This window comes from Metopolophium dirhodum, chromosome 9, assembly GCF_019925205.1.
Source record: "Metopolophium dirhodum isolate CAU chromosome 9, ASM1992520v1, whole genome shotgun sequence".
Classification (NCBI taxonomy): Eukaryota; Metazoa; Arthropoda; class Insecta; order Hemiptera; family Aphididae; genus Metopolophium; species Metopolophium dirhodum.
Window position 1 is genome coordinate 1,850,408 of NC_083568.1, and position 14,066 is coordinate 1,864,473.

At 25.2% G+C, this 14,066-nt stretch overlaps 1 protein-coding gene across 3 annotated transcripts in view; it reads right to left on the reverse strand.

The window, feature by feature from the left end:
• Positions 1–14,066, reverse strand: part of LOC132951621 (complexin) — a 218,629-nt gene that overhangs the window by 181,655 nt on the left and 22,908 nt on the right. For all 3 annotated transcript variants that reach the window (XM_061023435.1, XM_061023436.1, XM_061023434.1), the window contains exon 2: positions 10,097–10,141. The gene's annotated coding sequence lies outside the window, so the exon portion shown is untranslated. The remainder of the gene's footprint in view (positions 1–10,096; positions 10,142–14,066) is intronic.

The window sequence follows — 14,066 nt, forward strand, 5'->3', positions numbered from 1 at the left end:
TTGAGACACACGGAAATATACATGCAACCCGAATATAAAAGCACAAGAATTATATAAGAGATAATCACATAATAAAAATGAATACCTATAATATTAGTGTGAATAATAATGAAATGTAATATAATTAATATTCTTTATAAGTAAAAATAGTACATGAATCAAAATCAATTTGCCGTCGTTAAATTATTTACAACACACCCGATGTCTTTCTATGTGATATAATATTATATTATAATAAAACATAAAAACTAATTAATTTGATTTATATTTTATAGACAAATAATATCAATGATTTTAAATTGAATTGTACCTATTAATAATTGATCAATAATAATAATAATAATAAAAAAAAACTTCAGTTGTTTACTTGTCTGATACATTTAGTTGGTGGTTTTACTTTAAATGTAATACAAACTTCATGTAACGACCCCACACGGCTTAAAACGATTAAAATTTTCAACTTATTAGTTAGGTTTTGCACGGAATTTCTAAGTCCCCACCTTGTTAATGCGGACTTACGGTGAAATCCTTTTCGGTCAGGTAACATCCCAATGGATGGTTTTCGCAGCCCCTAAGTATATCTTTTTTTTCTCTCTCATTCTCATTTTTTTTACAACCATTAAAACTCCGACCGTTATTTTTAATAGCCTCTGCCAACACAGTACCTATGGTTGAAGATGTGGACGACCTCGTTATTTTTCGGGTGAACTTTTTAATTAACTCTGGTGCGCCCTTTCGCCTTATTTCATAAACATCACCCATTATATAAGCTAACCAGTTTATTGTCTCAAATATAAATAGTAGCCATACTATATCATGTTCAATGTTGAAGTTATTATAAAATCACGAAAAATGTATTTCATTCAGAAATAATCCGAATGCGGACCATGAACTCGTCGAATCAATAATCTGTTATTTACATTTTCCATTGGCAAAAAGTTGTGTATGTTAAAGAAATAAACATAACATAACGATATAATGGTATTTATTTTTTTGACTTTCCATAAAAATAAGTTAGGTTGTATATTTATTGATGTGCAACATCGTATTAAAAAAAAACTGGTACTACATAACATTTAATTAACTTTTTGATCTAAAAATTTTAAACAAAACCCATTACTAGGAAGTAGATTTATCCTATTTTTAACATATTTTTTATATTTTAGCTTCGCAGTGAAATTATGATAAAAAAACAAACTTAAAAATAGCAACAAAATGAAAGCAAATACTTAAATTTTTTTAATTTGCGTATATTACACTACTCTTTTACGTGTTATTTAAAAAATTAATAATTTATGTTAATCGTTTTTTAATTGAACAAAACATGGTCTCAATTATTTGAAGCATTAGAGTGTGAAATAATGTGCATTTCCTGAATAATATAATAGTAGCCTTTATGTCGTGCTGAATTATAGTTATTTTGAAGGCCATATACTCAAAATCGTGGCTGTTAAGTTTAATTTTCCAATTAAACTTTTAACAAAACCGATTCGTTAAGCTCCAAGGATGTTACAAACACGATGAATTCCATAGCATGTCTCATAAAAACAAGAAAAGGGAAGAGTAAAAGAAAAATAACAGTTCAGACGGCTACTACTCGGGGTGATATTGTTAAAAGTTACGTTCACATTGGAAAACTTATTTCATCATATAGGGGACGAAAAGTTTGAAGCTTAATGAAAAGTACTTTTACGACAAATTGAAAGTAAAAACAACTATAATTTTAGTTTTTCAACGAGGAATTCCACGATCATGATAACGATGATTTTGGATGTGTATCAAGAAATACATGGCCCATTAAAATGTACTTATTGTTTTTTTAAAGTATTCTTTATTTAAAAAAATTGTCATTAATGTTTCTAATAATAAATAGTTATCTTGAATGGATGTTTCAATATGCTTTCAATCCTACTCCTACAACAATATACATTTATAATTTTTAAAATGAACTTTATTTGAAATTCCAATTCACTATAATATGAAAAGGGGTCAATTTACTTTCTATTCTTCTTGTGAATTGTACATTAATTACGTTCCCTACTCAATGTCAAAAACAGTCGCTCACAAAATAATTTCTAGGCCGAACAAAAGCAACCAGCCTTAGCATAATATACGAATTTGTCTCAACTGCAAGTTTATCAATTATATGTATCTCATTAAATTACTTAAGAAAAATATTAAAGATATAAGAAACATATTGTGATGATATATGGTGTATATAAAATTATATTGTATGTAACATAAATGTCTTATCAATATAAATAATTATATTAGAATTAGAGAAATCTATTAAACTACACAAAAGGAACCCATTTACTTTTCTAACAACATTTACCAGAATAAAAACTTAATATCTTAATTAATCTTAATTTACATAGAAATAGACTGTGTTTCGTAACTTAAAAAACCGCATTACATATTTATATAGTATTTGAATATACAAATTTTTTTTGAAAATTCTTGTGTTTCTCTTTATTTATTTTTGAATAAACAAAAATGTTTAAACGTAATATAGTATTATAAATATTATTTATTGATTAACTATTAACCAGTAAAATATAATGATTTATCTATATACGTATAATTTATTCGTATATAATTTATACTAGATATATATTTCTCAATTATAAAATCGAATTAAATTTTTTTTTGTGTTTAAATATTTTTCATGATAACAATCGAATCCTATTTTAATTACTTAATAATTATTATTGTAAAAACGAATAATGTAATTTCTTGTTAGTACAACGTGTGTGTGTATTTCAATTAATTTAAAAAAAGACTAAATGTAGAATAGATAAAAATAAAAAAATAAAAATGTTTGAAAAAAATATTATGACTGTAGGTTATTGCAGAGAGAGGTGGTTCGGAAAAATATGAATGCGTACAAATGATGAATGGGAGCTTGGGCTCAACTGAACGGAACTACCGGGGTTTTTTTCAAACAACTCTTTGACAAATGAGATATAAAAAAAAAATTGTTTAAAAAATTATGTTTAAATAAAATAACAAAATAGTTTGAAATAAGAACGAAAAAGTATAATGTTTGTATTTAAACTTTTGAATGAGATTATTAATAGTTAATACATTATAATATTTATTACACAATTAAAATAATAAACTAATTTATTCGGTACCTATCTATATTCATAAACAAGAATACTGAAGTTATATTTAAAAAAAAAGATTATATATCATCGTTATATTTTATTTATTAAAAAAATAAGTGATTTTCAATTATTAATTATAAAGTCCCAAAGAGTCTAATTATGTAATTTCAAATTTACAAGGATATATTATATTTTTTTTAAATAAAGCTATTTATTATTCGCTTGTATTAATTATATAACTAAGCAAAAATGTATAATAAATTAAATAATAACATGAACAAATTCACAAACGTGGTGCTTTATTGCCTATATAATTCGCCGTATGACGCCGGTGGGTCTTCTACACATCTAACACTATAGCGTCTATTTCAACTAAACGGAAGAAAAATAAAGAAAGGTGCTGTGAAGACACGGGAGTTGAAACTTCATTATTCTTTACGATGTACGTGATACAAATGGATCAACTACTGTTTATTGTTGCAATAATAAAAAAAAGTCATCGGACCTTACTTTTTCGAAAGATAAAGAAAAAACAAATAATTCATAACATTATCTAAGAGTCATTTTGTTCCAGACAATTTTTTTAGTACTTTGAAGTTTTAGTGAACGCTATTTTATGACTGCTGGCGTGAGCTAATAGTATATTTTATTTTATTATAAAAAAATACACGGAGAATTTGTTAGAAAACTCAAACTATGTTAATAATACCTATTATTAGATTATATAAATTATAATATTATGATATATGTATTAGATGTTTTATTAAAAATACGTGATTAACAAACCATTTGCCTCTGCAGGTCTTATAGATTACCTATATTATAGTTATATAGCAACTTTTTTACAAAACACATAATTTTACTGTCAGATTTATTAGGTACACTCAATTTATGGTTTAATCGTATTTTTGTTTTAACCAATCTGAACATAGACATTCATACTTACTGGGATTAATATGTTCAAGTCTGAATTATTCAATTTAATTGTTGTATAGGCCATACCATTTATCACGCAACAAAAAAGAATATAATTAAGCAAAATAAAGCAGATAAATAAAGTCAATTGCAACATTATTCTATTAACAAGGTGGCAAGGAAATAAAAAATACATCGGTGACACGGAAAAGTCGCAATGTGAACATGCAAAAATCCTTAAACTTTCTGACGGATGCGATTCGTGCATTTCCCGACTTTTGTTGTACGCTGTTTTATTATCCATTTTTACAAACTTCTGACATTCACCAGGAAAAAACTTTTAGTCTTATGTTTTCTTAGCGAATGGTTATTTAAATGGGATGTTTTCTTAGCTCTTATTGTAAAAGATCGAGCTAGAAAGAATGAGATTTATGTGTATATTATAAATGAAAATTTTAGTATAAAAAGAAATATGAGAATAAATTATTATCTAAATATTCAACCAACAGCCAACAAAACTAGTTTCCTTGTTTTTGAAAATAATCATATGTTCAATGAGCGTCGAATACTATTTTTTATGTAAATTAATGAATTGAAGTAGTTTTCTAAAAGTATTTTCCTAAAAAATATACCTTAAAATAGAATCTTCAGATTAAATTAAAAATATAATAATAATTAAATCATAAAAAAAAATAAATTTGAGAGTAGAGAGTATGAGTTTTGTAAATCTGATGTGATTTAAAATCAAAATAAGTTTATGTAAAATGTGTGCAAATATAAATATAATTTCTAAATCCCACCGTCTCATTGAATAAATAAATTGTATTTAATTGGTATGCATCTACCTAAATTAAAACTGTTGAGTTAATTATTTATTTGCGCTAGTTTTGTATTTATTATTAAACATTATATTTAATCGTTTTACGTTTGCCTACATTTAATTATGAAACAACCATAAACTAAATGTAGTTGAATAAACTTGAGACTAATTTAAAATGTTAATGAAAATTAAAAATAAATAAAATAATATATTGTTTTTTTTCAAAATTCCTACAATAATTAATATGGAGTATATTATAGTATGCATGATAATATAACCAAAAATAAGTTGTGCATAGCTTTCAATTGGTAGTTTTTAATTTTTATTAAAAATATAGCATAAAGTAAACATTTTATAAATCTATACAGTCGCTATTTTTTTTTTCAATAGTAAGAGGTTTCGAGTTATATTGGAATTGTAGAGAAACAGATTTAGGAAATAATTGTGCATTACTAAAGCATCATTATATCTTTTTTTTTTGATAATATCAGTCACGTTTTTTTGTATTAATTTCAAAAACAAAGTTAACTTTATATGCGATGATATCCATACACACACGCTTTGGTACTTTACTATAATATAATAATTTTGATAAATTATATTTTATTCAAAGTGGCAATATAAAACTGATTATATAGGTACCTACTTAGTATAAACACGATTCAAAAAGTTAGATTTGATATTTTGAGCGAGGTTATGTTATTTTATTTTCACTGCAACGTACGTGGCGTAGAATAATAAGAGATTGCATTCAAAAGCAAGACCCCAGCATTGTAAAGCCACAAAAAAAGACTGTGCTGTTGGTTACAGATAAACTCAACTAATTTTACACCTCTTACACAAAAATGTTTTTCCCAGCCAGTGTACAATGTACATATACATTACACACATAACGCACTCACACTTGCACCACACATATACGTAGACACGCACACACCACACACGCGCACCCTCGACGGTACGTGCGTGAAACGCTTGGGAAAACCTGGTCCAATTTTCTGATAACATTCTCACTGATGAAATTTATTGCGCACTCGTGGACAACAAGTGATAACGTTCAATTTCCGTGTGTATTTTTGTGATATATTGTGTTTTTAGTGAACAAATTACTTGACACCCCCCCTCACATATGGTTAGGCAATATCATATATCATATCAAAATAATATATTAGTACGTAAATAGGTTATCGGTCGGTTCCTGGAGGTACTTGTGGGATGAATTTAAAACCAAAAATATAGCAAACAGAATTGTTATAACATGATATATTACAATATAATATGTAACTAAATAATTGTTCATTTCAGTGGAATAATACAAGTGAACAATTCATACAGAAAATCATATTTATTATAACATTATATATCGTGTAAGACACATTGTATCATAAATTCTTATTCGTATAATATTATATAGGTACATTGTGTTCTGAGGGCTATAATGACGTTCTGGATAATAAAACTTGTGTAAATTTAATTTTCATTGGCAATAATTGGTAATAATATAAACGACAGAGCGAGAAAATTTTAAACACGCCTAGGTATGTTAATTTGGTAGATTTATTTAACAAAATAAATATTTCAATATTTGTTTCATGAAGATGATTGGTGTTTAGTCGAAACAATACCTATACAAAACATAAATATTTTAAGAGATGAGATTGCCAATTGCCAAATAGACATTACATCGTAGATTGACTTTTCATTACCCAACACGAATTGAGAGTAAGTTATGCTTTTGTTTTACATTATAAATCAAAACGAAGTTTATTCATAGTCACGGTTTGTTTGGTCAGTACATTGAGATGTATTATCAGTTGAAATAAATATATTATTATATATATATGTGGGGTGAAAACCAATAGTATAGTTAAGCCCATTACTCATTCGCTGGGGTGGAGGGACAGTGGGACACGTAATTCATGTTCATTATTGAGTTCGATCGACTGTCATAACAGAATAGTGTAGCGCTACAACACCGTTAAATCTAAAATCAGTCTGTTATCTTGCATCTTTGGATCTTACAAATTGCTTTGCTGTATGTTACATTTTTTTCACGCACTCCATTTGGACGTTTTTTACGCATTTCCGGCGATTTTTGCCTTATATTTTTTTTTTACCTCCTGACTCCGAACATACGTGACTGTTTTTAACAAAATGCATGTGAGACTTATTGCAAATCCGTAAACGTTTTCCAACCAGAAAAACACCATGTTAGCTAAATAACTTTCGACCAAACACCGAAATGTTGCTAATAACTATTGAACCGACCAAAAAGGGTTTACCCATTACTACTTTGGTGACAACTTTAAATTTATTTTGCATACATTGAACCATACTAAGTAACATAACAAATGAATATTTTATTTATCAATAGCTGATGATATCACTGTAGTATCTTCAAAAATATTAGAATGACGACACGTGCGTTAAGACAGGCTCACAAAACTAAAAAGTTGAATCAAATAAAAAATGTAATTCTTGAGTGGGAGTGAACATTAAAATTATTTACAAAACGATTTACTAACAATTTTTAATATTTTGATAAAAACAAGTATTTACTTCATAACCAAGAAGTCATCAGATTTTTTTTAAACCTTAATAATTACCTAACTTCCTTAATTACCCGGCTCTTAAGTCTCAAAAAGTATTCGCCAAAAGAGTAAACCTCGTAAAACCTCGATCTGTTTAAAATTTAAGTGTGACAAGAACTCTAAAAAAAAGATATTATGGCAAGACAATATTTTAAGAATACAAATAGGATATAATATAATTTTTCACTTAATATTATGGGGCATGGACCATGAATGCACTAATTATATCTACACTGAAGACTATCAACTACAACCTGCCAATATTATGAAAATTATATTATGAATTATTAAGACATCTTTATAGGTTTAATAATATATAGATTATAACAATAAATGAAAACAAAAGGTTTGAATTAATATATAGAATGTATAATAGGCACTCATATAAGAAAATAGGGGTTGTGATTTTAATTGTATTTAATTAACTTGTGTAAATAATGTTAAGTATCTAGGTATTTACTTTGATGAGGATACGAAATGGAAAACACAAATTAATTTAAATATAAAAAGATCAAGAAAGCTTTTATATATATCAAATAAATGAAATATTATTTTAGATCTATTCACTTTGCGTGGTATTCTGGTGCAGTCTGTCTTATCCAACGGTATAGTTTTATGGGTATCAGCTAAGATGACCACTATGGAACAATTAAACACTACGCATAGGTCATAGAATATTAATTAGAATTGCATTAAAAGGCTATGACAGAATTAATACCTCACAACTTTTTGACATCCTAGGAATATTTATTATAAAACGATTCTCTGAGTACTGTTCATTAATGCAACTACATTCTGATTTGAGTATCCGGGTTAACGAGTGTTTAAGTATTATTCTTAAAAGGAAGAAAGGAGAATTAGTCTTAGGGTTCCTAAATGTAATTCTACGACTTATCAAAACTATTATCAATACAAAGCTATAGCAATGGTTAATAAATTATCAAAATATATTAAGTTAATAAATGATAAGATGTTGTAAAAAAAAAGTGTGAAAAAATATATACTCGAGAGAAATAATCATTAATATCAATAAATGATACTTTCTGTTCATGTTCATTATAATTTAAGTACTATTCTATTTTTATTTATTTTTGTGCAATAATATTATAATAATTTTCACTTTTATACATTTTAAAAATGTGTTAATAATTTATTATTGTATAAATAATATTTGAAGTCTCCCTTTATCATCACAAGCTTACATAAGAAGAGGGGTGATCAGCTCAGTTGATATTACCATTTAAATTAATTTGTATTTATGTATCCTACCTAAGTTGAGTTGAATAAATTATTATTATTATCATTATTATATACGTTATACATGTTTAATATCTACTTAAGTATTGCAAGCTTAATATCTATAGTTCTTTACATAATATGCAAATAGGTATATTATGTTTCAAACATATTTTGGTACTTGAGTTATGATTCCATTTATTTCTATTGATAATTCACTAAGCAATTATACAATGAAGAATCAATTTTAAGTTATTTAAAATAGTCATAGGTTGTTTAAAATCTATAGAGTCTACTTAAAACTTTTTAACCTGAACATTTTTAGGGATAGCCTTTTCGAATTTTTTAGTTGAATAGAAACATATTCAATGAATAAAACATCAATTAATAAGTAAATAGTATGAGACAATATAAAGGGACGTATACATTAGTTTGATTTTAAAAATATAAAATGTCTTAGGTATATCATAATATTAATATACTAAAGATAATAATATACTTTACATTAGCTTAGCCATAGACTATCTTTTTTTTAACACTTAGATTTTTAAGATAACATTTGTTTTTTACTAAAAATTATAAGTAATCAAAAAGAAAAAAGAAATTCACATACTACTAATATTATATTAATAAAATGTAATAATAATAAAAAAAATTTATTCGTTTTTCAATTTCTGTTTTAAACATAGATAGTATTGTTATAAGAATCACTTTTTATCTTGATGTTTTCATATGGATGAAAATATTGATCGAACGACGAATAGCCAAAAATGTTTTTCATCACTAATACTTATTATTTTAAGCTCTCAATCAGATATACTTCAATACTTTTACTAAAGTAAATGTAAGAATAACATTACAAAACAGTAAAATTATTATTGCTTTTGTTTTGTTATTATCATCATTGTCACTGCGTAAACGGTTGTTTTGCATTTATCCCATCGTTACCGCTACCCCTCGTTTTTTACTAGTTAATTACGAATTACGATAACAGTTTTTTTCCTTGTACGCCTTTCTATATACTTATCGTTTAATTTATTAAACCGTTTTTCTGTACTATTATCTTCATTACTAGACAACACCTTCATCCATCACCTGACTTAACAGTTTACACCCTAATTAAGTAGGATACGTCATACACACTTGGGAATTCAAGCACACAATTTTCCTTTTATTTAAGTATTACATTATATAGCAAACATAGTTTAATTATATTTAACAGTGAATCATATTTTAAAAAATATAATAATAATCTACTGTGCTAACACAATGAACTAGATATAAATTTGAAATCTTTGACGATATTTTATTTCATGACCGTATATAAAATTATAGTAAACATCATGCCGTGTATTTCATAGTATAACGTATACCTTCTGTATTTAAATAAATATAATTAAAAATGATAAAATAAATTAAATTACCTGATAAACCGTCAATTTTCTGTTTGAAATCTTTTCTCGATGAATCTGAAACAAATCAATCAAAAGTCTATATTGAAATAATTTTTTAATAATATTATTATATCAATATCATAGGTATATGCTTACATACCCTATAGGCAGTCGCTTTTTTTAAAGGACATAATATAAACAAAGTCCCAAAATATAATTGTTTAGAAAAAAAAATAACAAAGTATGTTGGTACAGTTAATGTTTATGGCTTAATTATATGACAAGAATCATGAAATTATACCCTTTTCAATAAACCCGTATTTATAAAAATATGTTTTTATTTTTCAACATAATAAGACATACCTATATAAAAACCTATTATTTTCCAATAATGAATAGTATTAATTATAAATATTTCTATGTGTAGGCATGAAAATTTTGTATTTCTGGGGATCAAATTTTATCAGTTACATACCTTCGGACCAAATTCCACACACGCCTGTCTATTACACATAGTGAGTATGAGGTTAATAATCAGTAGAATACGATATTATTTACATTTACACAATTATTATTGACTAAATCGACGGTAGGAACGGTCTGAATGAGAGGGTAACTATAAGTATATGTCATACATCCATTATGTACAATAGCGCATGTTGTGTTCGAGAAAGTTAAAAGTTACGAGGAAGCTACCAGATGTAGTTTGTTCTCACGGTACAACATAAGAGGTTTAGAGAAGAAAGAAATAAGATAAAAGTATTTTGAATTATGATCAAAATTCAAAAAAAAAATCAAAGGGCCATTTTGAAATTGCTATATGACAATATATAAAAAAATTATCTCATGCATTTTTAACAATATTTTAACTATATCTACAGATTAATTTATTTGACAACACCGTTTTTTTTTTATTGTATAAATAGTAAATACATTACATTTTTTATTCGGCTAATAGTTTTAATTTTAGTAATAACTAATTTTTATCTTATTTTAAAATACAAATCATTTTATAATACAGAATAAATTATTTAATCAAATCAATAAATTGTTCATTAACCCCTAAAAACACAGAACATATATTTTTATATTTTTTTATACATATAATAATTTACTGGTAAGATGTATTATAACCATTAAAATATATAATCTTTTAAGGTTTTAGTGATATATTTATATTATATAATGCCTAATACAAAATTAAATAAAACTGGTAGTCACGATAGTAGAACCATTCACATACAAATTATAAATAATACCTCTACAAATGGTAACGGATGCATACTCTGATGTTTATACAACAAATAAATTTAACTTGAAAGTTGAAAGTAAGTACCTAGTCATAATAATATTCTCAACAATTAATAAATTCAACTTATTTTTGTTGTTTATTATTAATTGTATACATTTTCCGTATAAATGTTTTAAAAATCAAATACCTATAAGATAAAAATCTATTATATTTTTATCCTCTCCTAATAATTGTAATTTTATCAAGAATTTATTGAAATGTGATGGATCACAATTATAGTTATTACAGTTATAGAATAGTGCTACAAGAAATATAAATTCAAAAATATAACTCAAGACAAGATCTCCCGTTTAGAAGCAATCCATCAATTTTTATACTATTTAGCACATTGCTTATGTTTGGCTACACAGATTTCATACTACTACAGACTTCTTTTTCTCTCATTTTCTTTCATTAATATTCTCATATAATGCTTTATTCTAGATTATGCTGAAAGGTACCTTTTGTTTTGAGTTTCCTCTCTTCACCTTAGAACTTAGTCCTGTGGGATCTTATTTGTCTTAACAACAAATTGCACCAACACGAATATTTCCCTCAGGAAAACAAAACGATAGATTGTAAAACGTCGCTTCAGGTGATTTCAATCACAATCGTCAAACCAGTACGACAGGTATTCTTTTTGTGTATGTCTTTCTCTCTCTATATATAGGTATATATCCCAACAATAGTATCAATGGGCAAGCTATTATTGATTTTATTGTGTAACTATTGTTTTCTATTTTGCTCGCTTTGATAAAAACAATATATCTACTCTCGGTAGTCAATAAAAATGACATATGAGTCATATGATATGATAAATGACTCCGTTCATTAATATTGATGATTTTATATTTTATTTTTTAAACTGTAATTGCGTAATTGTTTTATGCTGTTCAACTTTTAAATGATTTCTTATACTTCTTAGTTGATTAGTAAAGAAATGGTACAACAGAAAAATAAATTAAAGAATCAAAATAACAATAAAATGTGTTCTTATTAAAAACAATAAAATATTTAAATTTTATACTATACTTTATATTGAAAGGGTATATTTTATATCTTAAGTGATTTCAGAAAATGCATTTATTACACCCAAAGTATACAATATATAAAACAAAACAAAATACATATCGCACTTTTGTCAAATAAAAAATATGATCAAAAGTTGTATTGAATAGTAAATCAAAGAATATTAGTTTTAAGCTATACATAAAAAGTATTACAAACTATGTTCTAAACTTGTTTTTTGAATTCAACTTAAAGCTATAGTTTATATTTTTATTTGTATATATATACGTCGTGTATATTATATATTATAAATTATTATTATATATTAAATTACATTTGTCGTGCAACCACTTAAAATGCAGATAGGAGATTAACGACAACTTTTATTTTGTAATCATAATAAACAGATCTAAATTATATAAATATTTAAATAAATTAAATAACTCATCTACATAGAATAAATGAATGTTTGATTAAATAATATATTGTAAAATGTAATATGTATAATAATATATGAATATTATAAATGATTTATTTATTTTTATTCAAAATATTTGCAATATATTGTTTTATTAGGTACCTTCATACAACTGATTTAAATAATATAATTATTGCATGCATACATATTATACAATATTATTAATAACTAAGATTTTATTCAAAATTAAATTGTATGTTAATTATTTTTAATTTGCATGAATACTGTTTGATCAATCATTTCATAAAAAAATGTTGGTATAATATAAATATAATAAATTAATCGTTTATTTAAAGGTAAACTTCTTCTTTTAATTATGCTCGTCCTCCTTTAGCTTACAATTATTTAAGTACAGTTTAGAGTTTAAGCCTAATTATAATAGTATTGTTTTCAATAGTATGACAATAGTAACTAACCTAACCATATTGAATGAAGGGTATAGTTGCTTATAAATTAAAAAATATCATCAAAAAAAATTTGACAAACACTAATTTTCATCAGCACAGAAAGATGTTGAACAATTATACAAAAACGAGTTCAATTTTTACTCTAGTGACATGGGACGTATTGTATACTTCAAGTGGTCATAGAAATAATTTATTTCGATTATTAAAAATTTTGAAAATATATTGAATAAAGTATAAATCGATAGTATGTTTAATTACAATATTACAAAGACTATACGTATATATATAAAAATTTCAATTTTTATAAGTTGAACACCCTCCTACAAATGATGTTATAAAAAAACTAATAACAGTATCATTAAGCGTTAATTACGTTTTTATATTTATGAAAAAAAGCAAATAATATTGTTAAATATAAATATATACTGATAAGATAATCAACATTGAACAATACTTTAAGTATCCCACTCAGTATCCAAAACAATTATCATCATTAGTTAAAATAATTAATTTGATCATAGTTCATAGAATCATAAATTCATAGCTAAAACTTAAAACTTTCATAAACAATACTTTCTACCTTCTAACTGTTTTTAAGATTTTTCATTTTATGGACTAAATTATAAATGAACTAGCTTAAATTAAATTTTCAACTTTTCAAGTATTTTAAATTATTTTAATTTCATGATTATAGTACAATGAATATTATTTAACTTAAACCTACAAAAAATGTATGTAATAGGTATATTACCAGGATTAATGTATATATAGTCTTTAATATTATTAATTTTTAAACTGTAGTAAAATACTAATATA